The sequence below is a fragment of the Gobio gobio genome (genome assembly GCF_949357685.1).
Source record: "Gobio gobio genome assembly, chromosome: 1".
Lineage (NCBI taxonomy): Eukaryota > Metazoa > Chordata > Actinopteri > Cypriniformes > Gobionidae > Gobio > Gobio gobio.
The window spans coordinates 37,050,693-37,071,909 of NC_137097.1; the positions used below are offsets into that span (position 1 = coordinate 37,050,693).

At 42.5% G+C, this 21,217-nt stretch overlaps 1 long non-coding RNA gene across 1 annotated transcript; it reads right to left on the reverse strand.

Annotated features, from left to right (window-relative positions):
* Nucleotides 1-953: 953 nt before the first annotated feature.
* Nucleotides 954-8,416, reverse strand: LOC307137454. The gene is made up of 3 exons (XR_013817915.1): nt 8,373-8,416; nt 7,709-7,776; nt 954-1,239 (listed from the first exon to the last, which is right to left on the reverse strand). It is a non-coding gene; the product is annotated as an uncharacterized lncRNA (long non-coding RNA).
* Nucleotides 8,417-21,217: the final 12,801 nt, after the last annotated feature.

Sequence of the window (21,217 nt, forward strand, 5' to 3'; positions counted from 1 at the left end):
GGTGAAGTGTAATTCGAGAGCTGTTAGGTCGCGCCCTCTGGTGTCTAGCACGCAGAGTTGCACCTGCTCGTGTGACTTGAAGACCAAAAATCAAATGATGGCTGCACACAGGATTAACACAAATCACAATTACTTTTTTAGACCAAGTCGGATCTTTTCGTGATATATTGGCACAAACAAATTGGCAGGATTCATTCGCTGCACAAGAAAATGTGGATACAGGAATAAACATCTGCTTACGTCACATTTAAAAGAACTCCAATAGACATTTATCAAACTGGCTGACGGTTAGTCAGCATTTATGAGTCAAATGTTTTAGGTCTCCGATTTGGGTAGCTAATCCAATGTTAAACCAGGAGTTATCGTTTATCTTAACGATTTAATATTATATTAGGCCTATTATTGAAGAGAGGAAACTCGCTCTATTTCAATCTTCCGCTTGAAAGAAGATTTCTTCGTTCAAGTCAAGCGGGATAAAACAATATTACGCATGTACGGACTGTACAGAGATTTCTTTATCTCTGCAGGACATCTAATATTGCTAAATTAGCATCTGTTAATATGCTTAAGCTGAGCTCGGCGTTGTGCCTAGTCAGTGAGTGAGTTCGCTTTGAGCGATTTGTCTCACAGTTCGAACAAACGAACGAAAACGCGCGTGCATAATATTAATACCCAAAAATACACATGAATATGAATATTATTATTGCGAATGTGACGGAGCGGTACAATTAAGAAACCAACCTTTTACCAGTAAAGAAATCCGACTACGCCACCCTAGAATTTAACTCTAGGGAACAATGCTCAAAACCCAAAAATGGAGTACATTAAGCACACAGGTTCGGTTCCCTCATAGAAGTAAGCAGGAGAAGTGGGTGGGGTATAAAAAATACAAAATATTTATTAATGCAAAAATGTTTTTAAAAGTAGACACTAAAAGGTCAGAGAAACAGCATGAGACCCCACTTTAAATGGAGGAAAGCAACATTACAAAAAGAATAAATGTGGGCAATGACAAAATCAATTTTAAATATGAAAACAAAATAAAGTAAATATCAGCAGGGCTGAGGCTCCCATCCAGCGGGAACAAAATGAGGTCTGGTTGTACAAGAGCACACTTTCACGCACATACACCAAGGTGCACTCAGATCACACACTACCACACACTCGAAGTGGTACACAGCACGCAATAAGGACCCACCACCAGAAGGAAGATCCGTTCACCCGTGGGACCCCCAGCTCCTGCAGACAAACAAAAATAGTAAATAACTATAACAAATTCACAAGTAAACACAATTAGCTCCACATACAATATAAACAAATGATAATAACTGATGAAGCAAAAACAAAAGTATTAATATCACATGAACCAAAGAAAAACACTAAAGGAATCAAATAAATTCAAGAGAAATTACAAAAGCAACTTGAAGTCAGATGTAAACAGAAAACAAATCAAGTTGCGTCAATAAAGGAAAAATAACACAAAAAATAAACACAATATTTCTGTGTTGTCTGCAAAAGAAAAATCACCCACAAAAAAATATAAAGGAAACAGAAACTAATCAAAAGAAAAGAAACAAAAAGGAACAATTATTTTCCCTCAATAAGAGGAGATCGTCATATTCTCCAGGCTGATCTCAAACCAAAAGCAGCCACTACACAGTCGGAACCAAACGAACAGTCCCCCTTGTGGCGTCTGCACAACAGTAGGCTATAGACAGCAGGACTGCAGGAATGTGACCCAAACGTCCGCAGCGCAAAGCGGAAGACAGCAGCAACACAGCAAATCCGATATAATATGATACAATTACGGGAGGAACAGAGAGTGAACGAGAGGGAGAACCCTATAACGAACACAAAGAAAGACGTTACGAGTAATGAAACTTGCCCTTCATGACTTACATTTTTCTAATTACATTTAAACACTTACCGTCAAGGTGTCACCACAATAGTAAATATACAGGCACAGGTCTATTAATCAGCCCCGCGATCACAATGGGGTACAGGAAACCATACCTAGACAGCATGCGGTAATGTCAACAGCACAACAACGATAGTGCAATATGCGTTCATTCAAATGCACACACACATACCTGAGAGGCAATCGGTCACTAGACCCACTAAAGCAGCGCCGGAAACACACTGACACCCGGACAAACGACACTGTAACATTACGAAAAAAATGCTTTAACAGACCAACCAGTTTTAAAATTACTCCCATTACAGCACTGCACGCTTACCTGTAACCACCGTAAACACGGGCACAAAAGGGGAAAGTCGGACGTGACGCACCACGGCCAACAACAAATCAGCCCTTATATCACGGATACTGATTGCTGATAGGCAAATCCGGCTGTCAATCACCTAATCTCATTACATTCCACCCCCAGTTTCTGCAACGTCGCCCCGACGGTGACCTACACTGCAGCCACCTTCAGAACTTAATTCCACGGCCGAAACAGGGTACCAACTGTACTACCAACTATGCGAGACACTGAACCAGCACCTACTGCTCGAGGGAGGTGGTGCATGTTAGGGTGGTGACCAGCAGTTCTCCTCCCAGTTCTTCTCACTCCACTCTCAACCACCTCCAATGGATTTGGAGGCAATGCAACCGGCTGCAAACCCACCTCAACCTCCGGACCATCTGTTAACCTACAGGCTTCTACAGATAGCGCACCACCAGATGTCTGAGGGACAGAGTGAACAACAGTATCCTGTGGCCGCAACCGACCTCTATCTTGTGGTGTCTCTGGCACCAAGACAAACAAATCCTCCTCATAATCATGCTCCTCTTCCAGGGGTTGCAGAGGTTCAATAGCCAAAGGGTCAGATAATTCAGGAGATAGATCCTGGCCGATCAAAGCCTTCAGCAGAGATCGGTGCACATGCTTTACTTTACCCAAGTCTGTGGTGGGAGCAATGGTGTATACCGGCCCGCTCCCCTTAGGTGCCCTAAGGACCTGGTACACCACTGAGCTCCACAGGTCCTGGATTTTGTGTCTACCCCTCACGCTATGATCGCGGAGGTATACCAGCTGACCCTCCTTCAGTGGTGCTTCCTTTACCTGCAGGTCATGCCGGGCCTTTCGCCTATCGGCTGCGGAACCCAACCGTTCCCGGGCACCCTTGAAAGCCACTTGCAACCGACCCTGCTGCTCCAGAATCCATCTATGAACACTGCCCGCCAATGGCTCTTGAACTCTGCCCAACAGGAAATCAACAGGGAGTCTGGGCTCCTGCCCAAACATTAAAAAATGCGGAGATTCCCCAGTTGACTGATGAGGGGTGGTGTTATAAGCGAAGAGTACCTGGGGGAGACAGAGCGGCCAATCACGCTTTTTAGCAAGCGGCAGGGTACGCAACAAGTCATGCAACGTCCTATTGAAGCGTTCGCATTGACCGTTTCCAGCCGGGTGATATGGGGTGGTCCGTGACTTCTCAACCCCATACAAACTACAAAGTTGCTGGATGAGAGTGGATTCGAAATTACGGCCTTGGTCAGAGTGGACACGACCTGGCACACCAAATTTGCAAAACCACTCTACCACCAGAACCTGAGCTACGGTCTCTGCCCGTTGGTCTCTAGTGGGTATGGCCAAGGTGTATTTTGTAAAAATATCAGTCATCACTAACACGTTCTCAAGCCCGGACCTTGAGGGCTCTAGCACAGTGAAGTCCAAAGCCAAAACTTCATTAGGACGGGCAGCTAGCAAGTGTCCCATAAAGCTACCAGAAGCAGTGGGGACACCTTTAGCACACTGGCACCGCTCGCACTCCTGGCACCAGCGGGCAATGTCCGCAGACATCCCAGGCCAGTAGCATCGCTGCCGCACGAGATGGGATGTACGCTCCACCCCCTGATGCCCATGCTGTTGGTGAAGCTGGGTCAGGACTTCGTGTTTCATGACTGCTGGCAATAACACCTGGAAGACCTCCTCACCACCGTCTGGGCGAAACACACGCCGATAGAGCACACCATCAGTCTCGACCAGGCGGTCCCACTGCCGAAGTAGGATAACTACAGACTTTGAAAGTTTCCTACGTTCTTCAGGAGTTGGGGGCAACTTACGCCTCCAAAACACCAGCAACTCCCCTATGACGGAGTCCATTACCTGCTGAGCACCCATGTCACTAAGTGAGGAACAAGGAAAGGAGGTAACCCGATTTACCTGGGCCACCTGTTCAACTCGGGCAGCTCGCTGTAACGCCACAGGAACAACCACACCTGGACACAACTCTTGCACTATTTCTGTACCCAAAAAGCTTTGTCGTGACAAGGCATCAGCATTACGATTGCTTTTCCCTGACCTATATTTGACCTCAAAGTCGAACGCTGCCACTTGGGCAGCCCAACGCTGCTCCATGGCGCCCAACTTTGCGGAAGTCAGGTAGCTAAGGGGGTTGTTGTCAGTAAATACCACACATTTTTGGCCCAGCAAGTACTCCCTAAATTTTTCAGTCATGGCCCACTTGAGCGCTAAAAACTCCAGTTTCATAGAACTGTAGTTAGATGTATTGCGCTCAGTGGGCCTAAGACTGCGACTGCCATACGCTATAGGGCGCACTTTACCTCGCTGCTCCTGTGAAAGGACTGCCCCTAGTCCCCCATGACTGGCATCTACCTCTAAAATAAACGGTAGTGAGAAGTCAGCATAGGCAAGTACTGGGGCTGTGGTCAATTTACCTTTCAACCCCTCAAAGCCACACTGACATTCCGCAGACCAGGCTTCAGCAAACTCCTGAGCACTGCGCTTTACATGTTTTGGGCCTGCCAGCTGAGCCACCAACCTGTGAAGAGGGGCAGCCAATTTGGCAAACCCCTCCACAAAGCGCCGGTAGTAGCTAGCAAACCTCAAAAAGGAGCGCAACTCTGAGACATTAGCAGGCTGAGGCCATTGTGTAACTGCCTCCACTTTACCTGGGTCAGTAGAAACACCCTCAGAAGAGATGACATGCCCCAAATAATGGACTTTCTTCTGAAAGAAGGCACACTTGGACAATTTGGCCTTCAGGCCTTCTCTCTGCAAGCGGTTCAAGACAACCTCCATCCGAACAAGATGTTGGTCTATGGAGGAGGAGAAGACAATTATATCATCAAGATACAAGAGGAGGGACTGGCATTGCTGATCCCCAAACAACCGTTCCATCAAACGTTGGAAGGTGCTTGGGGCGTTGCATAACCCAAAGGGCATTCTGTTCCACTCGAAGAGGCCAAATGGGGTGCAAAAAGCAGTCTTGGGTTTGTCCCCCTCAGCTACAGGTACTTGATTGTACCCGCTGGCCAGGTCCATGGTAGAAAACCAACGGGCCCCAGCCAGCGAGTCCAAAGTCTCCTCAATACGTGGTAGAGGGAACGCATCCTTCCTAGTTTTTGAATTCAAGCGACGGTAGTCTACACACATACGCAGACTACCGTCCTTCTTTTTGACCAACACGATGGGTGAAGCATAAGGACTGCAGCTCTCTCTTATTACCTGGGATTCCAATAACTGATTGATATGTGCCTTTACCACATCATACTCCGATGGAGGAATGCGCCTGAACCGCTGCCTGACAGGGATGTCGTCCAACAAGGGGATGTCGTGGGAAATCAGGTTTGTGCATCCCAAGTCCCCATCGTGTGTAGAGAACACGGGTAAATACTTCTCCAACAATACTCTGACCTTACCCTGTTCTTCCTCCGACAATACCGATAGATCTAACGCAGCTATCTGTTCCTGTACAGTAGGAGAGCCCTGCACAACCTGTGTACTCACCTTAGCCGTAGCGGTCTTAACTTCTACAACTTCTGGGGGTAAACTAACCACATCTACCTCGTTCACAGTGCCAATAACAGTGCTGGCATACAGCACTACGTCCATAATACCAACATTTACTATTGGCACATAGACGGTACCACTGTCCACCCTCAGAAGAGCAGGAGAGGCCAACAAACCTGCCGGTAGACCAGAAGTAGGTGGTTCAAACAATACAGTACCACTCGAATATTGCACAGAACAGGTTGCAGCAACAAACTTCATGGTGCCACCCGTGATGCGACACGCCCGACGTCCACGCGCTTTGACTCGCCCCTCACAACCCACAGCTGGCTGAGCGTCAACCTGGTGGCAATGTTGTAATGCCTGAAAAACAAAACTGGGGGCTTGTGACACCACCGGTAAATCGAAAAGAGCTGTACCATGCTGGCCAAAGAGCTCCTGGTAGCAGCGGCTGAGGACGTTCATGCCTAACACCCCAGGAACTTGCGCACACACACCACCAGGAGGATCTCTGACCACCAACACGCCACAGCCTAAAACTTCTCGCCCACAAAGCTCCACGTCCAATTCCAAATAACCAATATAGGGAATCGCGAGGCCGTTTGCAGCTTGAAGCTGTAGCCAATTACACGATCTAAGCTGTTCCTGACCCCACAACCCAAAACTGGTCATAAAGTAACTCTCTGTCATAGTGGACACCATTGAACCAGTGTCCACCAGGCAAGGTACCTGAACCCCACCCATAGATACAACGAGCTGTGGACAAGAAGACATGAAACGTGACATAAAATCAATGCCAGTGACATTTGAGCCTATCCTTTTCCCAACCAAGTTGCGGCCCTGCAACTCGGTGGGAACTAGTTTTCCGACGGCTGCTCACCCCTCATTAAAGCCGAATTCACACGAGTCGACGGTGGACGGACGAGCATCCGCTCTCCCTCGCAATCTCTAGCAAAATGGCCAGGTTTCTGACACCTTCTACAAATTAAATTAGCCCTAGATGGTCGTAGATGTGACTGAGGATTTTGAAGCTGAGCCATACTTTGAGTTAACTGATTTAATTGTTGTTGCTGCTTCCGCAGCATGTCCCGAAGTTCACTCATTTCTGACACTGCTGAACCACCGCTCCTACTGCCACCACTAAGGTTCTGATGTCCCTGTACCCCATATTGAATGCCATACGCAGATGGAACAGACTGACTTCGACCACGCGCCCCCCCAGGCATACCCTCTCTTTCCCAACGAAGGGCTTCGCTGCGGACATCAAATAACGTGACAGTGGGTTGACGTCGCACTAACTGCTTCAGCTCACGTCGAAGGGCACAATCATTAACATATTCGACAAACTGATCTCTTATCAAAATTTCACCATTAGGGATGCCATGAGGGGATTGATTTTTAACCTTCTCCAGAAGACTCATCAGGGCCAAAGAAAACTCTACCAAAGTTTCCCCCTCCTGTTGTCTTCTGGAAAAGAACGACTCTTGAAGCGCTACGTAAGACTTTGTGCACCCGTATAATTCACGCAACACTCGAATGATTTGTTTCGGGTCCTCCCTCTCGTCCATCGACCGATAACGAATTTCCTCCCTCGCCTCTCCCTCCAGATGATCAACCAAGAAAAATGCCTGATCAGCCGTAGACAGACGACGAAGCCGTATACAAGCCTGAGCCTCCTCTACCCACTCGTCGACGCCAATGCCCAACCGACCACTAAACTTTGGGCATTTACGATCTCGAGGAACAAATACAAACCGTTCCACGGTCGATGCACCGGCATCAACGAGTGGGGGAGGCGGAACTGCAGGAATAGAAACATTAGATGGGCCCGGCTGCGCAACAGACACTTGCTCTTGTCTCAGTCGTTCATTATCTGACTTTAATTGAGCTACCAACTCTCTTAGCTCACGCATTTCATCCTCCATAACTGTAGATGCGCAAGCACTTACCACGAATATGTAAACTGAATTTTACTTGTGCCAATCCACCACAGCAAGGGACTGCTACCGTCTGGTTCCTTAAAAAAAAACACAAAAGAAAAAAAAAGAACAGAACAAATACCCAAACAAACCAACATCCACGTCTCTGCACTAAATAAGAGGGAATCCTGCCGACTGCGCCAGAATGTGACGGAGCGGTACAATTAAGAAACCAACCTTTTACCAGTAAAGAAATCCGACTACGCCACCCTAGAATTTAACTCTAGGGAACAATGCTCAAAACCCAAAAATGGAGTACATTAAGCACACAGGTTCGGTTCCCTCATAGAAGTAAGCAGGAGAAGTGGGTGGAGTATAAAAAATACAAAATATTTATTAATGCAAAAATGTTTTTAAAAGTAGACACTAAAAGGTCAGAGAAACAGCATGAGACCCCACTTTAAATGGAGGAAAGCAACATTACAAAAAGAATAAATGTGGGCAATGACAAAATCAATTTTAAATATGAAAACAAAATAAAGTAAATATCAGCAGGGCTGAGGCTCCCATCCAGCGGGAACAAAATGAGGTCTGGTTGTACAAGAGCACACTTTCATGCACATACACCAAGGTGCACTCAGATCACACACTACCACACACTCGAAGTGGTACACAGCACGCAATAAGGACCCACCACCAGAAGGAAGATCCGTTCACCCGTGGGACCCCCAGCTCCTGCAGACAAACAAAAATAGTAAATAACTATAACAAATTCACAAGTAAACACAATTAGCTCCACATACAATATAAACAAATGATAATAACTGATGAAGCAAAAACAAAAGTATTAATATCACATGAACCAAAGAAAAACACTAAAGGAATCAAATAAATTCAAGAGAAATTACAAAAGCAACTTGAAGTCAGATGTAAACAGAAAACAAATCAAGTTGCGTCAATAAAGGAAAAATAACACAAAAAATAAACACAATATTTCTGTGTTGTCTGCAAAAGAAAAATCACCCACAAAAAAATATAAAGGAAACAGAAACTAATCAAAAGAAAAGAAACAAAAAGGAACAATTATTTTCCCTCAATAAGAGGAGATCGTCATATTCTCCAGGCTGATCTCAAACCAAAAGCAGCCACTACACAGTCGGAACCAAACGAACAGTCCCCCTTGTGGCGTCTGCACAACAGTAGGCTATAGACAGCAGGACTGCAGGAATGTGAGCCAAACGTCCGCAGCGCAAAGCGGAAGACAGCAGCAACACAGCAAATCCGATATAATATGATACAATTACGGGAGGAACAGAGAGTGAACGAGAGGGAGAACCCTATAACGAACACAAAGAAAGACGTTACGAGTAATGAAACTTGCCCTTCATGACTTACATTTTTCTAATTACATTTAAACACTTACCGTCAAGGTGTCACCACAATAGTAAATATACAGGCACAGGTCTATTAATCAGCCCCGCGATCACAATGGGGTACAGGAAACCATACCTAGACAGCATGCGGTAATGTCAACAGCACAACAACGATAGTGCAATATGCGTTCATTCAAATGCACACACACATACCTGAGAGGCAATCGGTCACTAGACCCACTAAAGCAGCGCCGGAAACACACTGACACCCGGACAAACGACACTGTAACATTACGAAAAAAATGCTTTAACAGACCAACCCGTTTTAAAATTACTCCCATTACAGCACTGCACGCTTACCTGTAACCACCGTAAACACGGGCACAAAAGGGGAAAGTCGGACGTGACGCACCACGGCCAACAACAAATCAGCCCTTATATCACGGATACTGATTGCTGATAGGCAAATCCGGCTGTCAATCACCTAATCTCATTACACTCACAAAAACAAAGTTTGAAACTGCCACAATAATTCTCCACCACTGTAGCAACAATGAGTTTTGGGGAATAATTAACTCAAATGGTATTAATATTCATGAGTCTATGAATATTATTTGCTTGTTGTACAGACAAAATTTACGTATAACGGAACCTTTAATCATTTAAAAGTAACCTTTATCCAAATTGATTTCTTCATCAATTATCAATCTTACAAACCTTAAGAAACATTGATCTGTTTGATCAGGACAAATAATATCTCTTATGTTTGTACGATCTGCACTACTGAAGTAGTACTACATGAAAATCAAGCTTAAATGGGTAGCTTAGATCTTACGCTTCAGTGACTTCGAGATTTGTGAGCAAAACAATACAGATTCAATTTAATGCAATCATTGGGTTTTAATAAAACAACTACAGTTTACAAAGCTACGATTCATACGGGGAAATATGCATATATATGTAGGAGAAAACAAACAATATGGTACAAACAAGGAAACATGAAACTTAACGAGTAATAAAAAGGGAAGAAGAATTAACGAGAGAGAGAGAGAGAGAGAGAGAGAGAGAGAGAGAGAGAGAGAGAGAGAGAGAGAGACAGACAGACAGACAGACAGACAGACAGAGAGGGAGAGACAGCTTCAGTCTTTTCCCAAGAGCCCACAAGAAATTCATATAAATTCATAATTCAGACAACGTTTTTCAAGCAGTTTGATTGTGAAATAGAATACTTGCATTACTACGGCTTCTTGTGTAAGTGTCTGAGTTCGAATCGTCGGGGAAGTTCGCTAAGGATTTGTGAGTCCCAGGTGAACTTCTTTGAAGTTTAGGAAAGTCACTCCAGAAGTCTGCCGGTTTCTCTCTCCGTGCGGAGAGGCCTTCTCTCAGGGTTGGGAAGACCAGGGATGGTCTTCCCCTCCATGGCTAAAGGCCAAGAGGTCCGTTCCTTGTGGTGGCGAGAATGCAAAGAGCTGACGGTCGGTTCCAGTTTTTATAGAGGGGAAGGCCGACGCCCAAAGAGTTCGACTCTCCAATCTCTTGCGGCTACATGATGCGGTTCGGATCTAATCAGCGTAACACACAGGCCCTTTGTTTAAGTATGATTTGATTAGACAAGTCACGAGGGCTGTGAGGTGTTCAGACTTTGGTCTATCCTGCCACATGACTGATTGAATCATTACTGTTACAAGGTCAAATATGGGTTCTTCCATGCCCCCTCGATCTCTGTAAGAAGATCAGGAAGGAATGGAAGGCTCACCTGAGCCGATGGTTTTATGGCCGGGGAGAAATCGATCGTTCACTCTATCACGAGCGATCTCTCCTCTAATGTGCCAACATGGCAGCTGCAGCCTGCCTGCAGCGCGTTCATAACATCCATCAGCTCAGCATACATGGGCAGGGTGGCTGAGAGGATTCAGGATTTATATACCACTCTCACCAGCCATCCCTAAGAGCACTTGCTGATAAGTTTCGTCAGCCGCCAGATCGCCTGAGGGGAATACACCCTCTCGCGTCGATCGGCAAGCTCCATCTGAGAAAACCGATAATGCTCAGCCTCGGCATGGGCGGGACCGCATCACCAGTCCCAGATGCCAAACCCTCTTCCCTTAAGAAGAGAGCCAGACGAGAGCGGAGCGATCTCAGATTGAAAAACACTCACATTTCACACAAACAACTCCATAAGAGCTGACTGTGCATGCTCTTGATTCCAGGCAGTAAACACACTGCTTCGTTTGCATCAAATAATGAATTTGGATTACCTTAACTACTTTGAGTTAACTCCATTTCAGACAGAACAGTCCCTGAAGATGAAAAAGATAGTGTCATGTTTGCAAGGTGCCCTTATATACATCCTGGTCGCACATTGATGACATCATGGGCTGTCGATGGTCAATACATACACTGCATGAAAAGTGGGATTTTCGTCAGTATGTGACACTGTAGATTGCCGTGAAACTTCAGGTTTACGACTGTGCATGGCAATTTGCAGGCAACACCGAAAACTGCCGTAAATTGTCGGAAATTGACGTGGGTCTTGCTTGGCAGTTGTCCCCCCATGACCCCCCCCCCCTCCCCTTAATTCTAGGGGAGGCTTTATCATGTAAATGAACATGCTGTGAGCTACACAAATGCAAATCAGAGTAGCAGCAGGGGGAGTTTTATCTAGGTTCTGAATTTTTTTGACTAAAACAAGTTTAAAGTTTAAGTTAAAATGTTAACTTAAATTTAAGTTAAATGTACTCGTTTTAGTTCACATTACAAAATTTTTAGGGCAACCAGTTTGCTCCAATTTTTTAAGTAGATTCAACTTGTCCGGGCTCACAGTGTAGATTAATTACTCTGTATGTCATTAGCAATAACCAATGTTATGTAAAAAAAAAAAAAAAAAAACAGGACAGCAGTTCATGTCTTCAACCTTTAGAGAGGTTGTGTGATGCAACAAGACAATGAACCAAAGCACACAAATAAATCAAGTAAAGCATACAGTTTACATACCAACATTAATTTTTCCACCCTGCACTGTGAATGATTTTTTTAAATGGCTATTAATCATAAATGTGAAAAGTACAAGTTTGTGTGTTTATAGTTAAGTCAGATTGTGTTTTTCTGTAATTGTCATTTAAATTGAGCTCACACCACATTTTATGAATTATCAATGCAGATTTTCAAGAGGTGGTTTCCTGGACAGGGTTTAAATTATGCCAAGAGTAGGCCTTAATCTAGTTAATCGTGAGTTAAAAAATTGTTGCCTGGAACAAAGATTAAGCACAGATACTAACACCTGGACTATGAGTCCTGAACTAAAATAAACTGGATTCACTTACAGTTTTATCTAATTGCTTACACACAATTTCTGAAAATATGGCTCCATTTCTTGTAACTCTACACACAAAACACACAAAACATCAGACATCTCTTGCAAAAGCAACACTTTGTGCAAAACTATTTTAACTCTTCCAAAAATGTTGTTTTTGCATATATCTAACTACACACAAATATGCACAACTGAGGAATTTACAGTTGAACTGAAATCAACTGAACTGAATCAACACTGAAGTCACTTGAGCTGAATATTGACACTATATTGGATTGTTAGAGCTGGTTTACAGCAGAATTTGTTTTGAACTTGTTACTGAAGCTGCTATGAAACAATATATTTTGTTGTATGCATATTCTTTCTTTCTCAATCCTTAGTTTTGATTTCTAAGTGATCAATTTATGTACAAGTGTTTTCACACATGATCATTGGCTGTATGGGTCCTCAGTAAATTAATGTGGCATTTAAATGGCAAAAGTTATTCTTGTCTCTATAACTTATGGCTTCCTAAAGACACGTTTATGGGTAAATAAAATATTAATAATATAAATAAAATGAATATCAAAACATATTTTAAATATAATGAAGTCATTTTATTATAGCACTCATCAGATGTTCCTGGAAACAAAACAGAGACAGAACAGTATAAACAAACTATACAACAAACTAAACACCAAATTACAAAAACATTATTATGTGAAAGTGAATAAAGTTGTGTGTGTGTGTGTGTTTTCAGTTATAAATATGTGCTGTGTAAATTAGCCTATACTTTTAGAAATTATATATAGCCTATCTTTAAAAAACAAACAATAACCCATATAGATAAATTATAATAATTGTATAATATTAAGCATTTACTTAATATACATTGTAACATTAGGCTACTTTACTCTAGCACAGTAGTCAGTTAAGCAATTAATTAATATCTTATATTAATATACGTAGCCTAGGCTACATCTAAAGGTAAGTCTGCTTTAAAAAAAAAAATATTCGACATGTACAGAATGTGCGCGTTAAGAAACACGTTCAAATGTGTCTTCTTAACATGTTAAAACTGTGTGTCGACTGTGTGTGTATGCCTGTTACACGACCAGAATGTGCGTGTCTACACATACAAAAGAAACACGTAAAAAATTGCTGCGTTGAAGCGGAAAACAGGGCGTGTTGAAACGCTTTATGAGCTTTAAACTTTTTTTAATGTTTTTTGCTGCTTTCCTTTTTCGTGATCAACAATGACAGGACACCGTCTTCAACTCAATCTCTGCATGGACGCGACGAACTTTTTCGACTAATTTTCAGGAGGTTGTCTTCGTCTTCACAACTCTGAGGCAAACTGCAGGCGCTATGAACCACAGCACGGGTAATGTAACGTTACGATTTAAAGAATATGCTTTTATTCAGCTGTATAACGTTAAGGAAATGGATGCGTTAATAGATCCGAGCTTAAAACTGCACATTTTGTTTACACAGACTATCCTCGCCTCATAACGAAGCCGTGAGCTCTTATCTGCTTGGAGAGATTTCCGCGAGTCCAGATTTAACCGCTGATCACGACGAAATTGTGTGTAACTTAAGTATAACTTCTGTTTTTCTCATTCCTTGTTTAATTCTACCGTGACTGTTTTTATTAATACCAGTCTCATGTAATTGTTTTCCAGCTGCCTGTAAGACGTATTATGAATCGACACGCCGCAGCTTCAGATACAAACAACCTGAACTTACATCGCAGGCGGAAACTGCGAAGTTTAGCTCGGAGTCGATCAAGAAGAAAAAGGGTAAGATTTATTATATTAGATCCGTTTTTTGTCAATGTGAGTATTTTTCAGGTTGCTTATTGTCTTTATGGATTGTATTACAGTTGCTGGAAGCGAGAGTGTGCTGGATGAGGTGGACATTTGGAAGTCCTCGACCATTGAACTCATGTTTGACGAGGAAGACGGCTTTGTTGACGGGGTGTCTGGATGGATTGTGCGGCCACCGCCCTCTCGCAGCCTGGAGCACGCCGAACTTTACATTACGAGACATTACTGCTGCACTGTACATAGTTGTGTGTTTAACAATAAAGCTCTTTCTTTGAGTAAACCGCTGTGTTTTATAAATTAAGCCCTTTCTTTGAATGAACAGGTGTATGATTAAAATGAAGCTCTTTCTTTGAATAAACGGCACGGTCCGTATTATTTTCCCATATATTCCTTGATGGTATGAATACTTCATAGCACAATAACATTAATATGAAACAAATTATTACAACATAAATTATATATTTATTATTATTATTGGGGTTTACATTTATAATGAGCCAGGGGGACCAATAATGATTGGTTTGCATTGATCTGCCAACCAATCACGAGGGATTTTTCTTTTTTAAATGTAGTGGCTTCAGCCAATAGTGAGTGAGTAAATTCAAGTCTGGCCGTTGACTCTCTGGTTTCGCTGCTATTCATATGCAAATTAGATGTGTCGCACCTCCGCGGGCTCTCTCAGCGGGGGGCTCTCCACCTACGTCATGGTTCGTTTACGACAATTTGTGGCACAGACGAACACGACGTTCGCTGCCTCTAAATTGTCGAAAACTGCCGAAAATTAGGGAGATTTCCGGGAGTATACAGGCGTTTACGGGGTCGAAAATCCCACTTTTCATGCAGTGATAGTGCAATACATTGCCATGATTTGATAGTATATTCAGACACCTGTCACGCTGAGGCGTTCCCCATATGCGTTCTAGGACGCAGTGCGAGTTCCATTTCGAAAGGGATCTCTAGATATTGAGGATTTGCCATACCGTGACACTATTATTGAAAGGTACACTGAAAAAAGTACACAAGGCATGTCATTACTCTAAATAAGTTTTTATACTTGATCTAACTCAAAACATTTAATTTTCTGTCTAGCCATCAGTGTTAAGTAAAAAAGTTAGGTTGATTCAAATTAAAAGTAAGTCTTGTTAGTGTAAAGTAAATACATTTTTTTAAATTAAAGTAAAAATATTGCTTCCCATTGTCACGTGACTTCTAACGTCATGTGTTGTCGTGCGTGAGGACGTTCAGCTTTCCGCCATCTTGTTACACCGCATGGATGAACTCATTGTGGTTAAACGGGAATCAAGAAAATTGGTAAGTAATTTTAAACATAAGTTTGGGCGTATTATTAACATTATACATGTATGATTTCATAAAATATTATGTTGTACTGCTGTTTTACTAGTTTGACGGCTCTAACTTAGCTAGAAGGTTTACAAGTTTCCCTCATCACGATGTTGTCCAACACAATTGAGCGTCAGCGTCAGTTCTGGCAGGCCAAGTAGTCAAGACGCTGCTAACGCTATTGGTAACAACACTGTCTCATCAGCTGATTTGCATCAGCTGTTTCAACTCCCCTCGTTACTAATGGCTACGCTAAAAGCAGGGCGCCTATTTAAAGCAGATCAAGTTCGCTCTTACTACTAGCTGCTCGCTGCTTTGCAACCAGGATAAGAATTTATTGGTTTTTCTTTGCTTATCATTATGCATTTTGTGCGGTCTGCTTTAACAAATCATCGAACATACACAAGGCTCTTTTAAAGTACATTGCCTTTTACTCTGTGTTCTATTGAGTGAGATAGTAGTGTTGGCTAATGATTCAATCATGCAATCTTATCCGAGTGTGCCGGTTCAAGTTCTAACATTACAAGCTATTTTCTCAACGAAAGCAACCCCGCTTGATGAGCCTGTAATTATATAATTTGGCAAACGTTTCACTGGGTTCTGTGTCTCGGGCTCTGGGATACGTGTTCCATTTGCAGCGTGTTTAGCAGCGATGGGCAGCGGCCAATCGTCACGGACGTGATCCTGAGAGGTGGCCGTCAGCGAGGTATTATTAGTTAAAATCACTCACTGCTCAAATGCATGTTTTGCTTTAATACAAGATTTGTCAGGAGCTAATTAAATGTGGAATTCGGCAGTTAAAACATCATATCACAAGGATTTGTGCAGTGCGAAATATAGCGAGCAATTCGCCCCCACACGGTTCACCTCACATTCATTCAGGTTGTAAACTTGAACTTGCGATTTTGTCGCATGGTTCATAAACTGTCTAATTTGGAGTTTGCATCGCTGCATTATTTTCATGGACTCTCTGAAGTTATACTTAAAACTTAATGTGACTGACTCAAGAACAATTTCAGAGAAATCTGCACTCCACAAGGTAAGTATATCAAGCATATGTCTCAGCTGGCAATTTTCACTCTCATTCATCTGTGTCTTCATGAAGCTAACTTCGTTTTAAAGCCCTGTTAAAAATTATCAGGTAATTGGCAACGTAATTGACAATGGTATCTGCATTGCTTAAGCTAGTCGTTTTCAGTAAATGCTAGGCTTATGGATATTGTTTTTATCTCTATAGTGGTATTTGTAAATGTGTAACTTGTTTTAAGCTAAAGTTGCTATTGGATATTGTCTTAAGCTATAGTTGAGATCTGAAGTGCTCGTTATTAAAGCTATAATTAATATTGGAAGCGTTGTATTAAAAAGCTAATATTGGAAATGCTTGTTCTTAAAGCTATAGCTAATATAGAAATGCTTGTTCTTAAAGCTTTAGCTAATATTGAAATGCTTGTTCTCAAAGCTTTAGCTAATATTGAAATGCTTGTTCTCAAAGCTTTAGCTAATATTGAAATGCTTGTTCTCAAAGCTTTAGCTGATATTGAAATGCTTGTTCTCAAAGCTTTAGCTGATATTGAAATGCTTGTTCTCAAAGCTTTAGCTGATATTGAAATGCTTGTTCTCAAAGCTTTAGCTGATATTGAAATGCTTGTTCTCAAAGCTTTAGCTGATATTGAAATGCTTGTTCTTAAAGCTTTAGCTTTATATTGAAATGCTTGTTCTTAAAGCTTTAGCTAATATTGAAATGCTTGTTCTTAAAGCTTTATTGAAAGGCTTGTTCTTAAAGCTTTAGCTAATATTGGAAGTGCTTGTTCTTAAAGCTATAATATTGGACACGCTGGTTCTTAAAGCTATAGCTAATATTGGAAATGCTTGTTCTTAAAGCTATAATTAATATTGGACGCGCTGGTTCTTGAAGCTATAGCTAATATCGGAAATGCTCGTTCTTAAAACTATAATTAATATCGGAAATGCTTGTTCTTAAAACTATAATTAATATCGGAAATGCTTGTTCTTAAAACTAAAGCTAATATTGGAAATGCTTGTTCTTAAAGCTATAGCTAATATCGAAAGTGCTTGTTATTAAAGCTATAATTAATATTGGAAGTGCTGGTTCTTAAAGCTATAGCTACTATTGGAAGTGCTAGTTCTTAAGTTCTAATTAAAAGTGAACGGCTTGTTCTTAAAGCTATAGTAATATTGAAAATTGCGTGTTCTTAAAACTATAATCAATATTAAAGCTATAACTAATATTGGAAGTGCTCGTTTTTAAAGCTATAATTAATATTGGAAGTGCTTGTCGTTTAATTAATAGTTGATATCGGGAACATGCTTGTTAAAAGCTATAATAAATTTTGGAAATCGCTTGTTGTTAAAGCTATAGTGTCTGATGCATGCTTGGCTTAAAGCGATATAGCTACTGGAAAACTACTTTTTCTTAAGCTATAGATGTTGGAAATGTGCTTGTCTTAAAGTGATATCGTAAGCTATAGTAGAGTTTGGAAACATGCTTGTTTTAAAAGCTGTAGGTGCTATTAGAAACACACTTGTTCTTAAGTTATAACGAACTTTAGAGTTAGAAGTTACTTTTCAGAATTGTTTAAAGATTCTTTCAGAAAATCTTTCTTCAAGCTAAAGTCGCTATTGGAAATTTGGAAATATGCGTTTTCTTAAAGCTATAGGCACTATTGGGAATATGCTTTTCTTAAAGCTATAGGCACTATGGGAATTTGATATTATTAAAGCTGATAGAGGTGTTTTGGGCCTTATCCTGATATATTGCTAAGATACGTTTTACTTGCGGTCACATGACCTCACATTTCTTATGTATCAATTTGTTCCTAGCACTTCAGCATAATTCTAAGCACACTAAACTGATAGGAAAGGGGATGAATGGCGTTTTATCTCTGAATCTGACTCTGCTTTTATGTCATCTATGTTAGCCTACCTGAGGAGTCATCCACAAGCTGGTCAGCAGGATCCATTATTTGCCTTGGAGAGCGGAAAGCTCGTGTCCAGAGCCTGGCTTGCCTCCTGTCTCCGCCGCTATGCATACCGCAAGCTTCCCTCAGAGCGTTATACGGCTCATTCTCTGTGCATTATGGCTGCTACAACTGCAGCTTCCTCCACTCCTGTCTCTACATTTGAAGGCCATTCATGTGATTGTCTTCATCTGCTTATGAACGTTTTATCTGGCCCGATGCTCGAGCCATCCATTAGAAAAGCTATGAGTGCTGCTCTCTGATCGTTGCATGGGAAATTTAATATTATAGCTTCAGTAGCTGTCGACGTATATAAATTACTTCTATCAATTAGCTGGTTACATTCATCATGCTAGCTTCACGTAGATTGATTGGATCTTTACAATTAAATTCGGTTCGATTGCCTTCTCTCGAAACACTCTTTTGGATCCTCCGTGGCTCTTCGATTTAGAAGGAAGAGCCTGGGAGGATTGCCTGGTTATGGTCTATTGGGGGGATTTATGCTACTCTCCAGTCTATAAAATAGGATGATTGCCCCTAGAAGCTGCTGCTGTTCCCTGTTTTGGATTTCGTGGAGCTCCCCATGATAATGAAGGGGAATTTAGAACAGAGCCATATCACCTATTTACTATTTATTTACTCACATTTACATTACATTTAGTCATTTAGCAGACGCTTTTATCCAAAGCGACTTACAAATGAGAGCAATAGAAGCAACTACAACAGTCAGAGGCTACAGTATGCAAGTGCTGTAACAAGTCTCAGTTAATCTAACACAGAACACACAGGATTTATTTTATTTTATTTTTTTAAATAAATTAGACAGACAGAAAAATGAATAGAATGAATAGAATGTTAAGTGCTATTCTTGATTGGTCAGGTGCTGCTGGAAGAGATGCGTCTTTAGATGTTTTTTGAAAATGGCTACAGACTCGGCTGCTCGAATTGAGATAGGCAGGTCATTCCACCAGGTGGGGGCAGTCCAGGAAAAGGTCCGTGACAGTGATTTCATGCCTCTCTGGTATGGCACCACAAGGCGTCGTTCACTGGTAGAACGCAAACTCCTGGAGGGTGTGTATGTCTGAACAAGCGAGTTAAGGTAAATTGGTGCAGAGCCAGTGGTTGCTTTGAAGGCGAGTACCAGTGCCTTGAATTTGATGCGAGCGGCTATTGGTAGCCAGTGGAGACTGATGAAGAGAGGCGTGACGTGCGCTCTCTTCGGCTCGTTAAAGATCACCCTCGCCGCTGCATTCTGGATCAGTTGCAAGGGTTTGATAGTGCATGCCGGAAGGCCTGCTAGAAGAGCATTACAGTAGTCCAGTCTGGAGAGAACAAGAGCTTGGACCAAGAGTTGTGTGGTCTGCTCAGATAGGAAGGCTCTAATCTTCCTAATGTTGTATAATGCAAATCTGCAGGACCGGGTTGTTGCAGTAATGTGGTCAGTGAATTTTAGCTGATCATCGATCACAACTCCAAGATTCCTGGCTGTCCTGGACGGAGTTATGGTTGATGATCCTAGCTGAATGGAGAGATTGTGATGAAGTGCTGGGTTGGCTGAGACCACAAGCAGTTCAGTCTTTGCAAGGTTGAGTTGCAGGTGATGTTCCTTCATCCAGGCAGAAATGTCTGTTAGGCAGGCCGCGATACGAACACCAACCGATGGATCATCTGGTTGAAATGAGAAGTAGAGTTGAGTGTCGTCTGCATAGCAGTGATAGGAAAAGCCATGTTTCTGAATGACCGATCCCAGTGATGACATGTAGATGGAGAAGAGAAGTGGTCCAAGCACTGAGCCCTGTGGAACTCCAGTGGCTAGATGATGTGACTTAGACACTTCACCTCTCCATGACACCCTGAAGGACCTACCTGAGAGGTAAGACTTGAACCACTGGAGAGCAGTTCCTGAGATGCCCATCTTCATGAGAGTTGACAGGAGGATCTGGTGGTTAACTGTGTCAAAAGCAGCAGACAAATCCAGTAAGATAAGTACCGTGGATCTGGAAGCCGCTCTTGCCTGCCTCAGTGCCTCCGTAACCGAGAGCAGGGCAGTCTCAGTTGAGTGGCCGCTTTTGAAGCCTGATTGGTTGATATCCAGGAGGTTGTTCTGTTCAAGAAACGTAGAGAGCTGGTTAAAAACAACTCGCTCGAGTGTCTTTGCAATGAAAGGCAGAAGGGATACCGGTCTGTAGTTTTCTAAAAGTGCTGGGTTCATAGAGTGTTTCTTAAGCAGTGGGGTTACCCGAGCCTGCTTAAATTTTGCCTTGGTATCAATAACTGTAGCTACATCCTCGTGCTAGATGAAATTGCTTTTTATCCTCTGCTGTCTCTTCAATTAGCTGAAAGAGCCAGGGAGGATTGCCTGGTATGGTTTGGGGGGGGGGGGGGGTAGTTAAGCTCCCCTAGTCCTAATTCACGTGAGCGTCCACTAACGCTGCTGCTGTCCCCTGACTCTCTGCTATTTCATGGTGCTCATGAAAGGTCAGGAGACTCATCTGAACAAAACCATATTGCACTAATTTGTAAATCATTCATAAGACGTCGAAGCATTTTAATTGTCTAATTCCATCCTCTTGTTTTATTCTCAAGAGGATTGCCAGGTATGGTTTGTTTGGGGGGAATAGTTAAGCTCTCCCAGTCCTAAACTGTGTGAGCGTTCCCTAATACTGCTGCTGTCCCCTGACTCACTGCTAATTCATGGTCTCATGAATGGTCAGGAGACTCATTCGAAC